The 17,193-nt window shown below is 43.7% G+C and overlaps 4 non-coding genes and 1 pseudogene across 4 annotated transcripts; all 5 read right to left on the bottom strand.

The window, feature by feature from the left end:
- Positions 1 to 1,727: 1,727 nt before the first annotated feature.
- LOC130300032 (U2 spliceosomal RNA) lies at positions 1,728 to 1,918 on the bottom strand. Its single transcript, XR_008851048.1, has one exon. It is a non-coding gene; the product is annotated as a U2 spliceosomal RNA (small nuclear RNA).
- Positions 1,919 to 4,001: 2,083 nt separating this feature from the next.
- LOC130300031 (U2 spliceosomal RNA) lies at positions 4,002 to 4,192 on the bottom strand. Its single transcript, XR_008851047.1, has one exon. It is a non-coding gene; the product is annotated as a U2 spliceosomal RNA (small nuclear RNA).
- Positions 4,193 to 6,285: 2,093 nt separating this feature from the next.
- On the bottom strand, positions 6,286 to 6,476 carry LOC130300030 (U2 spliceosomal RNA). Its single transcript, XR_008851046.1, has one exon. It is a non-coding gene; the product is annotated as a U2 spliceosomal RNA (small nuclear RNA).
- Positions 6,477 to 8,570: 2,094 nt separating this feature from the next.
- On the bottom strand, positions 8,571 to 8,741 carry LOC130300126 (U2 spliceosomal RNA; annotated as a pseudogene).
- Positions 8,742 to 15,959: 7,218 nt separating this feature from the next.
- On the bottom strand, positions 15,960 to 16,150 carry LOC130300028 (U2 spliceosomal RNA). The gene has a single exon (XR_008851044.1). It is a non-coding gene; the product is annotated as a U2 spliceosomal RNA (small nuclear RNA).
- Positions 16,151 to 17,193: the final 1,043 nt, after the last annotated feature.

The following is a 17,193-nucleotide window of genomic DNA, read 5'->3' as shown; positions in this document are numbered from 1 at the left end:
ACACCCACGGGAAGCTGTAAGCATAGAGGACATGCCTGCACCCCATTGGACTTACCTGTGTGGGTTAAACCCGGGTTATTTGACAACCTATGGCGGTGATGGTTCTGCTCAGGCAGAGCAGTGCTGATGCTCCTCATAAAGCTGTCGCTGCTGTGAAGGTTCTAGGTGACATCACAAATCCCTATGGTTACATACACAACAAAGCTGGGTTGTTGTTGTTTACACTCTGCAAGGCCTGTGGAAGTGAGTGACATCATAGCACTGTAGTTCTGAGGGTTCTAGATGGATGCAACAATCTCCTGTTGCTTCTATGAAGGCCATAATAGACGACATCACCAAACAGCTCCATAGTCACATACACAGCAAAGGAGAGATGTTGTTTACACCTAGTGATGTCAGTGGTATTGAGTGACATCACAGCACAGTGCTAAGGCTCCTGGGCCTGGACACAGCAGCGGCTGCAATATCTCAACGGAGAATACGTTTATATATATGTGTGTGTGTGCGCGTATATATATATATATATATATATATATATATATATATATATATATATATATATATTTCTCCGCCGAAATCACTTTTAAACCCATTTCCACCTTTTTTTCCCTTCTCTTCCTCTTACTTTTTTTTCACGTTTTTCTCCTTTTCGCCTCTTTTCTGGGCGTATTATTCTTCTTTTTCTTCTTTTTTTTCGTCTAATGCATACCCCATCAGTGCAGCAATGCTTATTCAATACCGCCAGCAGATGGAGACACTGGGGGATAATTTTCTAAGGATTTATACTGATTTTTCCTGTCTGAATTTGTCGCACAGAAAGTTGCAGGCCAAATATGTGTGACATTTCTGCGACTTTAGCTTCTAGAGCATTTTTACAACATTATACATAGGTGCTGAATACATAAAAAGCGACTGTTCAGCGACAGACAAGTCGCATCGGCTGAAAGTAGGCCAGAATGTCAGTCCATGTTGGAGCAGGTTTAGATACAGTCTAAAGTATAGATCTCAAAGTCTGTGCACAGAATTTAGCAAGGGCCTCGCACCTTCTGATGCATCAGGTAGGTGCACAATAGCATAGCCTAACCCTCTGTACTTTGGTCTATATTGATGCGGGACATAGACAGCCAGCTGATGACCAATCCATTAGTGCAATGGATGGCTGGAAGCATTTGTCTTTGCCTTTGCAATACCACAGAAGCAATGCATGGTCAATGTACAGCAATGACACACCTGTGTGAACAGCCAGGAGACCCCCCCCCCCCCCATGTTATGTTACATAGTTACATAGTTAGTACGGTCGAAAAAAGACATATGTCCATCAAGTTCAACCAGGGAATTAAGGGGTAGGGGTGTGGCGCGATATTGGGGAAGGGATGAGATTTTATATTTCTTCATAAGCATTAATCTTATTTTGTCAATTAGGAACATTCAGCACCCACCCGCTATCAAGGCAGCTGCCTATCATGTCATGCCCTACCTGCACAGGTGTGCTGGCTACTCAAATGATCCAATTAAGGAGGCCATTTAGTCAGCAGCAGCAGAAGTCCTGTGCCTGGACGCTCCAACAGCGGCCAGACACAAGCAGAAGCAGAAGCAGCAGAAGCAGCAGCAGCACCACCTTTTGTTTTTTGGCTGCAGCAGCAGCAAGGCCCACAGGGCTGGCTAGCTGGCTAGCCAGCAAGCAGGTAGCAATGAAAGTAGGAATCTTTCTTTTTAACCCTGTAAGGGGGTGGTGCACTGTACCCGAAGATACTGCCATATCGGGTCAATGCATAGGGCGACGGAAGCAAGCTTCGAAATCGGCCCCCGTTCTCAAAAATCCATTTAATATATGGTCCCCAGATAGGGGACGTATCAGATATTAAACTGATAAGAACAGATACTACACTTGATCTTAGCCAAAAGGCCGAGAAGCGATAACCGTGAAAGGGGCGGGCCCAACAAGGTGCCCTTCATGGGCACTATCACTGCTTGCTGTCAGGGAGGCTGCCAGACAATTTTCCATGCACACTCTGGGCTGGGGGGCAGTCAACCACCAGTACACACAGCAGAACCTAAACCCATACCATTATTGCTAAGCAGCAAGACAGGGGCCCATTGCACTCCCACGGGGCCTTTTTAAATGCAATCCATAACCCGGATTTGCCAGGAACCCTTCTTACTCCTCCTACTTGCATGTGACACTGGGCTTAGGATCTGCATAGGAAACACACACACAAGCACACACCTACCTTTGTTGCCTGCAGATGCCTCCTTGGCTGTCCCCAAACGGTATCAAACCAACACCCACGGGAAGCTGTAAGCATAGAGGACATGCCTGCACCCCATTGGACTTACCTGTGTGGGTTAAACCCGGGTTATTTGACAACCTATGGCGGTGATGGTTCTGCTCAGGCAGAGCAGTGCTGATGCTCCTCATAAAGCTGTCGCTGCTGTGAAGGTTCTAGGTGACATCACAAATCCCTATGGTTACATACACAACAAAGCTGGGTTGTTGTTGTTTACACTCTGCAAGGCCTGTGGAAGTGAGTGACATCATAGCACTGTAGTTCTGAGGGTTCTAGATGGATGCAACAATCTCCTGTTGCTTCTATGAAGGCCATAATAGACGACATCACCAAACAGCTCCATAGTCACATACACAGCAAAGGAGAGATGTTGTTTACACCTAGTGATGTCAGTGGTATTGAGTGACATCACAGCACAGTGCTAAGGCTCCTGGGCCTGGACACAGCAGCGGCTGCAATATCTCAACGGAGAATACGTTTATATATATGTGTGTGTGTGTGCGCATATATATATATATATATATATATATATATATATATATATATATATTTCTCTGCCGAAATCACTTTTAAACCCATTTCCACCTTTTTTTCCCTTCTCTTCCTCTTACTTTTTTTTCACGTTTTTTTACGTTTTTCTCCTTTTCGCCTCTCTTCTGGGCGTATTTTTCTTCTTTTTCTTCTTTTTTTTCGTCTAATGCATACCCCATCAGTGCAGCAATGCTTATTCAATACCGCCAGCAGATGGAGACACTGGGGGATAATTTTCTAAGGATTTATACTGATTTTTCCTGTCTGAATTTGTCGCACAGAAAGTTGCAGGCCAAATATGTGTGACATTTCTGCGACTTTAGCTTCTAGAGCATTTTTACAACATTATACATAGGTGCTGAATACATAAAAAGCGACTGTTCAGCGACAGACAAGTCGCATCGGCTGAAAGTAGGCCAGAATGTCAGTCCATGTTGGAGCAGGTTTAGATACAGTCTAAAGTATAGATCTCAAAGTCTGTGCACAGAATTTAGCAAGGGCCTCGCACCTTCTGATGCATCAGGTAGGTGCACAATAGCATAGCCTAACCCTCTGTACTTTGGTCTATATTGATGCGGGACATAGACAGCCAGCTGATGACCAATCCATTAGTGCAATGGATGGCTGGAAGCATTTGTCTTTGCCTTTGCAATACCACAGAAGCAATGCATGGTCAATGTACAGCAATGACACACCTGTGTGAACAGCCAGGAGACCCCCCCCCCCCCATGTTATGTTACATAGTTACATAGTTAGTACGGTCGAAAAAAGACATATGTCCATCAAGTTCAACCAGGGAATTAAGGGGTAGGGGTGTGGCGCGGTATTGGGGAAGGGATGAGATTTTATATTTCTTCATAAGCATTAATCTTATTTTGTCAATTAGGAACATTCAGCACCCACCCGCTATCAAGGCAGCTGCCTATCATGTCATGCCCTACCTGCACAGGTGTGCTGGCTACTCAAATGATCCAATTAAGGAGGCCATTTAGTCAGCAGCAGCAGAAGTCCTGTGCCTGGACGCTCCAACAGCGGCCAGACACAAGCAGAAGCAGAAGCAGCAGCAGCACCACCTTTTGTTTTTTGGCTGCAGCAGCAGCAAGGCCCACAGGGCTGGCTAGCTGGCTAGCCAGCAAGCAGGTAGCAATGAAAGTAGGAATCTTTCTTTTTAACCCTGTAAGGGGGTGGTGCACTGTACCCGAAGATACTGCCATATCGGGTCAATGCATAGGGCGACGGAAGCAAGCTTCGAAATCGGCCCCCGTTCTCAAAAATCCATTTAATATATGGTCCCCAGATAGGGGACGTATCAGATATTAAACTGATAAGAACAGATACTACACTTGATCTTAGCCAAAAGGCCGAGAAGCGATAACCGTGAAAGGGGCGGGCCCAACAAGGTGCCCTTCATGGGCACTATCACTGCTTGCTGTCAGGGAGGCTGCCAGACAATTTTCCATGCACACTCTGGGCTGGGGGGCAGTCAACCACCAGTACACACAGCAGAACCTAAACCCATACCATTATTGCTAAGCAGCAAGACAGGGGCCCATTGCACTCCCACGGGGCCTTTTTAAATGCAATCCATAACCCGGATTTGCCAGGAACCCTTCTTACTCCTCCTACTTGCATGTGACACTGGGCTTAGGATCTGCATAGGAAACACACACACAAGCACACACCTACCTTTGTTGCCTGCAGATGCCTCCTTGGCTGTCCCCAAACGGTATCAAACCAACACCCACGGGAAGCTGTAAGCATAGAGGACATGCCTGCACCCCATTGGACTTACCTGTGTGGGTTAAACCCGGGTTATTTGACAACCTATGGCGGTGATGGTTCTGCTCAGGCAGAGCAGTGCTGATGCTCCTCATAAAGCTGTCGCTGCTGTGAAGGTTCTAGGTGACATCACAAATCCCTATGGTTACATACACAACAAAGCTGGGTTGTTGTTGTTTACACTCTGCAAGGCCTGTGGAAGTGAGTGACATCATAGCACTGTAGTTCTGAGGGTTCTAGATGGATGCAACAATCTCCTGTTGCTTCTATGAAGGCCATAATAGACGACATCACCAAACAGCTCCATAGTCACATACACAGCAAAGGAGAGATGTTGTTTACACCTAGTGATGTCAGTGGTATTGAGTGACATCACAGCACAGTGCTAAGGCTCCTGGGCCTGGACACAGCAGCGGCTGCAATATCTCAACGGAGAATACGTTTATATATATGTGTGTGTGTGCGCGTATATATATATATATATATATATATATATATATATATATATATATATTTCTCCGCCGAAATCACTTTTAAACCCATTTCCACCTTTTTTTCCCTTCTCTTCCTCTTACTTTTTTTTCACGTTTTTTTACGTTTTTCTCCTTTTCGCCTCTTTTCTGGGCGTATTATTCTTCTTTTTCTTCTTTTTTTTCGTCTAATGCATACCCCATCAGTGCAGCAATGCTTATTCAATACCGCCAGCAGATGGAGACACTGGGGGATAATTTTCTAAGGATTTATACTGATTTTTCCTGTCTGAATTTGTCGCACAGAAAGTTGCAGGCCAAATATGTGTGACATTTCTGCGACTTTAGCTTCTAGAGCATTTTTACAACATTATACATAGGTGCTGAATACATAAAAAGCGACTGTTCAGCGACAGACAAGTCGCATCGGCTGAAAGTAGGCCAGAATGTCAGTCCATGTTGGAGCAGGTTTAGATACAGTCTAAAGTATAGATCTCAAAGTCTGTGCACAGAATTTAGCAAGGGCCTCGCACCTTCTGATGCATCAGGTAGGTGCACAATAGCATAGCCTAACCCTCTGTACTTTGGTCTATATTGATGCGGGACATAGACAGCCAGCTGATGACCAATCCATTAGTGCAATGGATGGCTGGAAGCATTTGTCTTTGCCTTTGCAATACCACAGAAGCAATGCATGGTCAATGTACAGCAATGACACACCTGTGTGAACAGCCAGGAGACCCCCCCCCCCCCCATGTTATGTTACATAGTTACATAGTTAGTACGGTCGAAAAAAGACATATGTCCATCAAGTTCAACCAGGGAATTAAGGGGTAGGGGTGTGGCGCGATATTGGGGAAGGGATGAGATTTTATATTTCTTCATAAGCATTAATCTTATTTTGTCAATTAGGAACATTCAGCACCCACCCGCTATCAAGGCAGCTGCCTATCATGTCATGCCCTACCTGCACAGGTGTGCTGGCTACTCAAATGATCCAATTAAGGAGGCCATTTAGTCAGCAGCAGCAGAAGTCCTGTGCCTGGACGCTCCAACAGCGGCCAGACACAAGCAGAAGCAGAAGCAGCAGAAGCAGCAGCAGCACCACCTTTTGTTTTTTGGCTGCAGCAGCAGCAAGGCCCACAGGGCTGGCTAGCTGGCTAGCCAGCAAGCAGGTAGCAATGAAAGTAGGAATCTTTCTTTTTAACCCTGTAAGGGGGTGGTGCACTGTACCCGAAGATACTGCCATATCGGGTCAATGCATAGGGCGACGGAAGCAAGCTTCGAAATCGGCCCCCGTTCTCAAAAATCCATTTAATATATGGTCCCCAGATAGGGGACGTATCAGATATTAAACTGATAAGAACAGATACTACACTTGATCTTAGCCAAAAGGCCGAGAAGCGATAACCGTGAAAGGGGCGGGCCCAACAAGGTGCCCTTCATGGGCACTATCACTGCTTGCTGTCAGGGAGGCTGCCAGACAATTTTCCATGCACACTCTGGGCTGGGGGGCAGTCAACCACCAGTACACACAGCAGAACCTAAACCCATACCATTATTGCTAAGCAGCAAGACAGGGGCCCATTGCACTCCCACGGGGCCTTTTTAAATGCAATCCATAACCCGGATTTGCCAGGAACCCTTCTTACTCCTCCTACTTGCATGTGACACTGGGCTTAGGATCTGCATAGGAAACACACACACAAGCACACACCTACCTTTGTTGCCTGCAGATGCCTCCTTGGCTGTCCCCAAACGGTATCAAACCAACACCCACGGGAAGCTGTAAGCATAGAGGACATGCCTGCACCCCATTGGACTTACCTGTGTGGGTTAAACCCGGGTTATTTGACAACCTATGGCGGTGATGGTTCTGCTCAGGCAGAGCAGTGCTGATGCTCCTCATAAAGCTGTCGCTGCTGTGAAGGTTCTAGGTGACATCACAAATCCCTATGGTTACATACACAACAAAGCTGGGTTGTTGTTGTTTACACTCTGCAAGGCCTGTGGAAGTGAGTGACATCATAGCACTGTAGTTCTGAGGGTTCTAGATGGATGCAACAATCTCCTGTTGCTTCTATGAAGGCCATAATAGACGACATCACCAAACAGCTCCATAGTCACATACACAGCAAAGGAGAGATGTTGTTTACACCTAGTGATGTCAGTGGTATTGAGTGACATCACAGCACAGTGCTAAGGCTCCTGGGCCTGGACACAGCAGCGGCTGCAATATCTCAACGGAGAATACGTTTATATATATGTGTGTGTGTGTGCGCGTATATATATATATATATATATATATATATATATATATATATATTTCTCTGCCGAAATCACTTTTAAACCCATTTCCACCTTTTTTTCCCTTCTCTTCCTCTTACTTTTTTTTCACGTTTTTTTACGTTTTTCTCCTTTTCGCCTCTCTTCTGGGCGTATTTTTCTTCTTTTTCTTCTTTTTTTTCGTCTAATGCATACCCCATCAGTGCAGCAATGCTTATTCAATACCGCCAGCAGATGGAGACACTGGGGGATAATTTTCTAAGGATTTATACTGATTTTTCCTGTCTGAATTTGTCGCACAGAAAGTTGCAGGCCAAATATGTGTGACATTTCTGCGACTTTAGCTTCTAGAGCATTTTTACAACATTATACATAGGTGCTGAATACATAAAAAGCGACTGTTCAGCGACAGACAAGTCGCATCGGCTGAAAGTAGGCCAGAATGTCAGTCCATGTTGGAGCAGGTTTAGATACCGTCTAAAGTATAGATCTCAAAGTCTGTGCACAGAATTTAGCAAGGGCCTCGCACCTTCTGATGCATCAGGTAGGTGCACAATAGCATAGCCTAACCCTCTGTACTTTGGTCTATATTGATGCGGGACATAGACAGCCAGCTGATGACCAATCCATTAGTGCAATGGATGGCTGGAAGCATTTGTCTTTGCCTTTGCAATACCACAGAAGCAATGCATGGTCAATGTACAGCAATGACACACCTGTGTGAACAGCCAGGAGACCCCCCCCCCCCCCCCCATGTTCTGTTACATAGTTACATAGTTAGTACGGTCGAAAAAAGACATATGTCCATCAAGTTCAACCAGGGAATTAAGGGGTAGGGGTGTGGCGCGATATTGGGGAAGGGATGAGATTTTATATTTCTTCATAAGCATTAATCTTATTTTGTCAATTAGGAACATTCAGCACCCACCCGCTATCAAGGCAGCTGCCTATCATGTCATGCCCTACCTGCACAGGTGTGCTGGCTACTCAAATGATCCAATTAAGGAGGCCATTTAGTCAGCAGCAGCAGAAGTCCTGTGCCTGGACGCTCCAACAGCGGCCAGACACAAGCAGAAGCAGAAGCAGCAGAAGCAGCAGCAGCACCACCTTTTGTTTTTTGGCTGCAGCAGCAGCAAGGCCCACAGGGCTGGCTAGCTGGCTAGCCAGCAAGCAGGTAGCAATGAAAGTAGGAATCTTTCTTTTTAACCCTGTAAGGGGGTGGTGCACTGTACCCGAAGATACTGCCATATCGGGTCAATGCATAGGGCGACGGAAGCAAGCTTCGAAATCGGCCCCCGTTCTCAAAAATCCATTTAATATATGGTCCCCAGATAGGGGACGTATCAGATATTAAACTGATAAGAACAGATTTTTTTTTTTTTTTTTTTTTTTTTTTTTTTTTTTTTTTTCCTCAGTTACAGACTATTGTTTGGACGATCATCAGGTCACCTACCAAGACTCGTCACTTAAAACAATATCTGAAAAAACATCATACGGAAAAAACTAACTAAGGGAACCGAGTGCCAAGAAAAAGTGACCAAACAACAAAACAAAAAAACATGTCAAAAACAATCACAGAAATTGGTCAAAAACTTACAGCTTTCTCCTTTACGTACTTCTTATAAATTTTTCCATCGTGTATGCATCCAGATTTTCTCCGCTTCTTCTTCACCAATTCTCTTTTTGTCCAGTAGAAAAATAGTAAAAATCCTTCCTAAAAACAATCTTTTCAATTCCCTCGGAGAAATAACAACATTTTTAAAAACAAGCAAATTGCGTGAGTCCCATAAAACCTCTTTAAAAACAGAAAAAAGAATCCAATTAGTACGTGTATCTTCCTTTTTACTAAGATCTTGACCAATAAAAACTTTCTCAAAAGAAAAACTGTTATATCCAGTGAGTTGGATTAAAAACTTCTTTAAAAACATAAAAAATTCTTTTGCATAAAAACAGTCCCAATAAAGGTGCACTAAGTCTTCTCTACCTCCACAACCCTCTCTTGGGCATCTGTCACTTATTCTCAAACCTCTTCCATTTAAAAAAGATCGGGTTGGGAGGCAGCCATGAAAGGACATCCAACTAACGTCTTTTTGTCTGTTTGATAGTCCAATAACTTTAAAAAACTTCCAAATCTTCACAGACTGAGCATTAGTGCAGAATGGTACTTCATATAATCTCTCATTTTTCCTTATTTCTTGTTCTATTTTCTTTTTATCAGGTTCACCTAAAGAGCTCAAACCAAATTGATCATTGAAAGACCTGAGGAGCACATAGAAGGTAGGTATCACATGTGCTATGGGTCTCCTCAAATCCCTCTCACACCAGCCCCATTTGGAAAACAACCATCCTGCAAGGTATTTACTCATGTCTGCCGCCCTATTATTGCACTGTATCAATTTAAAAATTAAAAGAAAATAGTGCACCTTTAAAAACAGATCAATGTTTGGAAAGTTATATCCGCCCAAATTCATACTCTTCATCACTTCTTCTCTTCTCATTTTCTCCATCTTAGACCCCCAGAAGAACACAAAAAGCTTCCTTGTGACTCTCCTAGTCCATAACTTCCCTGGAGGAAGCACCATAGCCGTATACAAGAGAAGCGGTAGGATTACAGACTTAATGATAAGAACTTTCCCTTTAAGTGACAAGTTCCTTAACCTCCAGAAGGATAGCTTCTTCTCAATTTTACTGTCCAAAGTCTCATAACTTTTCTTTCCTTTGAGGTCTTTATCAAATATCACTCCTAGCACTTCAATGTCTTCTTTTTCCATAACACCATCCACTACTATATTCTCTTGGTTCCCAAAACTGCATAATTGGCACTTCCCCCAGTTCACATTCATCCCAGCCACACAACAAAAAATCCTCACATGCAAATTTACTCTGTTGAGATCTGCTTGGGATGTACAAGTAAAAACCACATCGTCCATATAACTTAAAACCTTTAACTTACTACCATCACTACCTGGAATAAAAACACCACTCACACATTTATCTTTCTGCACATTCTTCAACAGGCCCTCTATAACGCATATAAACAGAATTGGGGAGAGTGGGCATCCCTGTCTGACTCCAGACAAGACATTAAAAGCAGGCCCCACATGCCCATTTACTATAATCTGACTTGTCACCCCATGATAAAAACTCATAATAACAGATAATAACTTTTCTGGAATACCTAAGTGTTTCAAAGCAATGAACATAAAATCATGTGCAACCTTATCATAAGCCTTTTCGAAATCTATGGACTCAACAAACAGTGCATTCTTGTTAAAGTTACTGTAATAAATAGAGTCTCTTAAAAGCAATAAATTATCTGTTATTTTTCTTTTCGGTACTGCACAAACTTGGTATTCTCCCACAAGGTGGTCCACTACATCACTCAGTCTATTAGCCACAATCTTAGCAATTATCTTGTAGTCACAATTTAATAAAGTTATAGGTCTCCAATTTTTAAGATCTCTGCCATCACCTTTTTTATGAATTAATGTTATGACCCCTTTCTTCATAGATTCAGCAAAAACACCTGAGTTAAAAACATATTGCACCACCCGTGTAAACTCTTTACTTAAAATATTCCAGAACGCGGAATAAAACTCAGCGGGGAGACCATCACAGCCTGGTGTCTTCCCTTTGGCCATCTTATCCAGGGCCTGCTTGATCTCCCCTTCACTAACATCATCAATTAAAAAATCTACTTTTTCAACAGGAACATTATTCTCCAAAATATTACAATAATCATTCATCTCCGTCTCACTGGCTCTGCTCTTATTACTAAAGAGTGTCTCATAAAATCTGCCAATCTCCTTCACCATCTCCTCTCCAAAAACTTCCCCCGTAGGGGTAAAAACAGATTTAAAAACACCTTTAGCATTAAAACATTTTTTAAAGAAATACCGTGTACACTGCTCATTTTCTTCTAGGTGCTGCACTTTAGACTTATATACAATATTCCTTCCCTTTTCCAACAACCTTTTTTTCATCTCCCCCTTCACCTTAACAATCTCATCCTCCACCTCCACACCAACACGTTTAAACTTATAGAGAGTCTCTAACCGGGATACAAGCCTTTCATCACTCCTCCTCTTCTCTTGTGCTCTCTTTATGCAAAACATCTTAAAGAAATTAGAAAACTCTCCTTTAGCCCATTCCCACCACACTAAGACATTACTAAAATCAGGTTGTTTAGAAACACAGGATAAAAACACATGATTAAAACCAGCCATTACTTCCTCATCTTCCAATAGACTTACATTTAATTTCCAGAGCCCCCTCCCAAAATGAAGGGACTCTGTGACACTTATCTCAGCCGACACCATCTTGTGGTCTGAGAAAGTTGACATCATTTGATTGCACCGGACCACCTTAATCCCATCAGAGACCAGGATGTAATCGATCCGGGATTTACAGCGGCCACTATCTGATATGTACGTATATCTTTCATCAGTGCTAACCATCAGTCCAACATCAGTAAAATGCAAGTCTTGAATAATTTGATTTAAAACATTGGAAGTAATATCAGTTCTAACCTCAGCAGAGCTCTCACGATCATTGACGGATCTAATGCAGTTAAAATCGCCAACAATAATAGTATCTTCACGACCAGGGATAAAAAACTTAAGGGACTCTAAAAAAGACAAACGTGCTTGTTTTTCTGCTGGAGCATACACATTAAAAATTCTCATCCTCTGGCCCAAAACCTCAAAAATTAAAACCATACAACGACCAGGTACTAAAATTTGGCAATTTAAAACTTTAATGTCCCTGTTTCGCAATAAAATTCCCACACCTTCATTTTTGTTTTCTGCACATGTGGACCAGAAGGACTGCCCACACTTCCACTCATTTGCATAAGGTGCTGACTTTATTGCACACTCCTGTAAACATATCACATCACTTCTAACATTCTCAAGAATATCAAAAATTGCAGCTCTCCTAATTTCAGACTCAATACTTCTTACATTAATAGTTGTTACAACCAAAGTCATAATAACTAGGAAAAGAAAACCAAATGCTTTAAAATCCATCTTAACTTAGAAATTAACATTTTGGCCTTCAACTTTCCTATGTAAACTTGCAAAACAATCAGGCGACCCTATGTTAGAGTCCCTGTCTATTTCATAATCACTACCAAGAACAAGGGCTTCCTGATCCTCAGACCAGCTCCCTGTCTTACACCTTTTATTCACAACCTGCACATCCTCATCTTCCTCCTCCTCTTCTTCCTTACTGCGAGAAACTCTCTGACCAGGTGTCAGAGATCTCTGAGATGACCCAACAACTTCCATTCCCTCCTCCTCCCCCACAATTGGGTTTGGACATTCAATATCATCCATAGCCTCTTCACTAGAAAGAACATCACCATACACTGTCTCAATTTTCTCCACCACTTTCACTTTTTTTGCTTTTTTCTTTTTCACCAAGGTAAATTCACCTCCCACACCTGTCTCCTCACCAGTCACAGCAGTGGAAACACCCTCCTCCCCTGACCTCTCCTGAGTGCTAATGTGCTCCACTATCACAGAAGTTTCCTCAGCCACCTGTGCCACATTAACACTCACACTCTCACCAACTCCAGGAACAAACCTCCCTCCCCCTTTTTCTCTTTGTTCTCCTCTATTCCCAGCTGCATCAGCATAACTTCTCTTCTTTTTATACCACATATCACAGCCTCTTGCCAAATGTTCCTCACTTCCACAGATATCACATGTCTTCTTCTCTGTACAGATACTTGCTTCATGACCAGTTTTCCCACAATTTCTGCAACATTCTCCTTTCTCAGGGCAATAATCCTGCACATGGCCATAGGCATGGCACTTTCTACAATATTGCAACTGGCCTTCATAAAAGCAGAAACCTCTCTCTCCTCCGATAGAAAACACCTGTGGTATGCTCTTCCTTCCATCTTGCATTCCTTCATCTTTTTTAAATTTTACAATAAACTTTCTCTTACAATTAAAGTACCCAAACTTGTTCTTAAGTCTTCCTATAAATTTCACTTCCTCGCAATACCGGAACAAAAAGTTTGTAACCATTTCATCAGAAACCTTAGGATTATACATGTGGACAATTACTACCTTTGTTGTATTCATAAATAACGGTTCCACTTTAATCTTCTTCATTATAGCAGGCTCACTTTTCCTCTTCATTTGTTCAAGATCCATATAGACTCTCTGGCAAATCTCAGAACCACAAAAAGTAATATCATAAATTCCTTGCCTAGGAAAATCCTGTATAGCCAATACATTCCATACCTGTAGGTAATCAAGCTTGCGAAGAATCTCCAAAACGATTTGGTCAAGTCCGATCGTCCCCCGGTGCTCGCCAGGAACGTAGATCCGCACCGTGTCCTCAAGTCCACGCGCCTTCTCGCTCATTTTTGCAGGTAAAACCCACGATCGCAGCTCAGCAACAATCCAGGGCCCCCCGTAAAGAGGGCCCCGATCACCACTCCTTTCAACCCAAACCACGCACAGAAATCCACACGTGATCTTTGCCAAAAGGCCGAGAAGCGATAACCGTGAAAGGGGCGGGCCCAACAAGGTGCCCTTCATGGGCACTATCACTGCTTGCTGTCAGGGAGGCTGCCAGACAATTTTCCATGCACACTCTGGGCTGGGGGGCAGTCAACCACCAGTACACACAGCAGAACCTAAACCCATACCATTATTGCTAAGCAGCAAGACAGGGGCCCATTGCACTCCCACGGGGCCTTTTTAAATGCAATCCATAACCCGGATTTGCCAGGAACCCTTCTTACTCCTCCTACTTGCATGTGACACTGGGCTTAGGATCTGCATAGGAAACACACACACAAGCACACACCTACCTTTGTTGCCTGCAGATGCCTCCTTGGCTGTCCCCAAACGGTATCAAACCAACACCCACGGGAAGCTGTAAGCATAGAGGACATGCCTGCACCCCATTGGACTTACCTGTGTGGGTTAAACCCGGGTTATTTGACAACCTATGGCGGTGATGGTTCTGCTCAGGCAGAGCAGTGCTGATGCTCCTCATAAAGCTGTCGCTGCTGTGAAGGTTCTAGGTGACATCACAAATCCCTATGGTTACATACACAACAAAGCTGGGTTGTTGTTGTTTACACTCTGCAAGGCCTGTGGAAGTGAGTGACATCATAGCACTGTAGTTCTGAGGGTTCTAGATGGATGCAACAATCTCCTGTTGCTTCTATGAAGGCCATAATAGACGACATCACCAAACAGCTCCATAGTCACATACACAGCAAAGGAGAGATGTTGTTTACACCTAGTGATGTCAGTGGTATTGAGTGACATCACAGCACAGTGCTAAGGCTCCTGGGCCTGGACACAGCAGCGGCTGCAATATCTCAACGGAGAATACGTTTATATATATGTGTGTGTGTGCGCGTATATATATATATATATATATATATATATATATATATATTTCTCCGCCGAAATCACTTTTAAACCCATTTCCACCTTTTTTTCCCTTCTCTTCCTCTTACTTTTTTTTCACGTTTTTTTACGTTTTTCTCCTTTTCGCCTCTTTTCTGGGCGTATTATTCTTCTTTTTCTTCTTTTTTTTCGTCTAATGCATACCCCATCAGTGCAGCAATGCTTATTCAATACCGCCAGCAGATGGAGACACTGGGGGATAATTTTCTAAGGATTTATACTGATTTTTCCTGTCTGAATTTGTCGCACAGAAAGTTGCAGGCCAAATATGTGTGACATTTCTGCGACTTTAGCTTCTAGAGCATTTTTACAACATTATACATAGGTGCTGAATACATAAAAAGCGACTGTTCAGCGACAGACAAGTCGCATCGGCTGAAAGTAGGCCAGAATGTCAGTCCATGTTGGAGCAGGTTTAGATACAGTCTAAAGTATAGATCTCAAAGTCTGTGCACAGAATTTAGCAAGGGCCTCGCACCTTCTGATGCATCAGGTAGGTGCACAATAGCATAGCCTAACCCTCTGTACTTTGGTCTATATTGATGCGGGACATAGACAGCCAGCTGATGACCAATCCATTAGTGCAATGGATGGCTGGAAGCATTTGTCTTTGCCTTTGCAATACCACAGAAGCAATGCATGGTCAATGTACAGCAATGACACACCTGTGTGAACAGCCAGGAGACCCCCCCCCCCCCCCCCCATGTTATGTTACATAGTTACATAGTTAGTACGGTCGAAAAAAGACATATGTCCATCAAGTTCAACCAGGGAATTAAGGGGTAGGGGTGTGGCGCGATATTGGGGAAGGGATGAGATTTTATATTTCTTCATAAGCATTAATCTTATTTTGTCAATTAGGAACATTCAGCACCCACCCGCTATCAAGGCAGCTGCCTATCATGTCATGCCCTACCTGCACAGGTGTGCTGGCTACTCAAATGATCCAATTAAGGAGGCCATTTAGTCAGCAGCAGCAGAAGTCCTGTGCCTGGACGCTCCAACAGCGGCCAGACACAAGCAGAAGCAGAAGCAGCAGAAGCAGCAGCAGCACCACCTTTTGTTTTTTGGCTGCAGCAGCAGCAAGGCCCACAGGGCTGGCTAGCTGGCTAGCCAGCAAGCAGGTAGCAATGAAAGTAGGAATCTTTCTTTTTAACCCTGTAAGGGGGTGGTGCACTGTACCCGAAGATACTGCCATATCGGGTCAATGCATAGGGCGACGGAAGCAAGCTTCGAAATCGGCCCCCGTTCTCAAAAATCCATTTAATATATGGTCCCCAGATAGGGGACGTATCAGATATTAAACTGATAAGAACAGATACTACACTTGATCTTAGCCAAAAGGCCGAGAAGCGATAACCGTGAAAGGGGCGGGCCCAACAAGGTGCCCTTCATGGGCACTATCACTGCTTGCTGTCAGGGAGGCTGCCAGACAATTTTCCATGCACACTCTGGGCTGGGGGGCAGTCAACCACCAGTACACACAGCAGAACCTAAACCCATACCATTATTGCTAAGCAGCAAGACAGGGGCCCATTGCACTCCCACGGGGCCTTTTTAAATGCAATCCATAACCCGGATTTGCCAGGAACCCTTCTTACTCCTCCTACTTGCATGTGACACTGGGCTTAGGATCTGCATAGGAAACACACACACAAGCACACACCTACCTTTGTTGCCTGCAGATGCCTCCTTGGCTGTCCCCAAACGGTATCAAACCAACACCCACGGGAAGCTGTAAGCATAGAGGACATGCCTGCACCCCATTGGACTTACCTGTGTGGGTTAAACCCGGGTTATTTGACAACCTATGGCGGTGATGGTTCTGCTCAGGCAGAGCAGTGCTGATGCTCCTCATAAAGCTGTCGCTGCTGTGAAGGTTCTAGGTGACATCACAAATCCCTATGGTTACATACACAACAAAGCTGGGTTGTTGTTGTTTACACTCTGCAAGGCCTGTGGAAGTGAGTGACATCATAGCACTGTAGTTCTGAGGGTTCTAGATGGATGCAACAATCTCCTGTTGCTTCTATGAAGGCCATAATAGACGACATCACCAAACAGCTCCATAGTCACATACACAGCAAAGGAGAGATGTTGTTTACACCTAGTGATGTCAGTGGTATTGAGTGACATCACAGCACAGTGCTAAGGCTCCTGGGCCTGGACACAGCAGCGGCTGCAATATCTCAACGGAGAATACGTTTATATATATGTGTGTGTGTGCGCGTATATATATATATATATATATATATATATATATATATATATATATATTCTCCGCCGAAATCACTTTTAAACCCATTTCCACCTTTTTTTCCCTTCTCTTCCTCTTACTTTTTTTTCACGTTTTTTTACGTTTTTCTCCTTTTCGCCTCTTTTCTTGGCGTATTATTCTTC

Source organism: Hyla sarda, unplaced genomic scaffold (genome assembly GCF_029499605.1).
Source record: "Hyla sarda isolate aHylSar1 unplaced genomic scaffold, aHylSar1.hap1 scaffold_107, whole genome shotgun sequence".
NCBI lineage: Eukaryota > Metazoa > Chordata > Amphibia > Anura > Hylidae > Hyla > Hyla sarda.
Note: the sequence above shows the minus strand (reverse complement) of the source record. Positions and strands in the feature narration are given on the sequence as shown.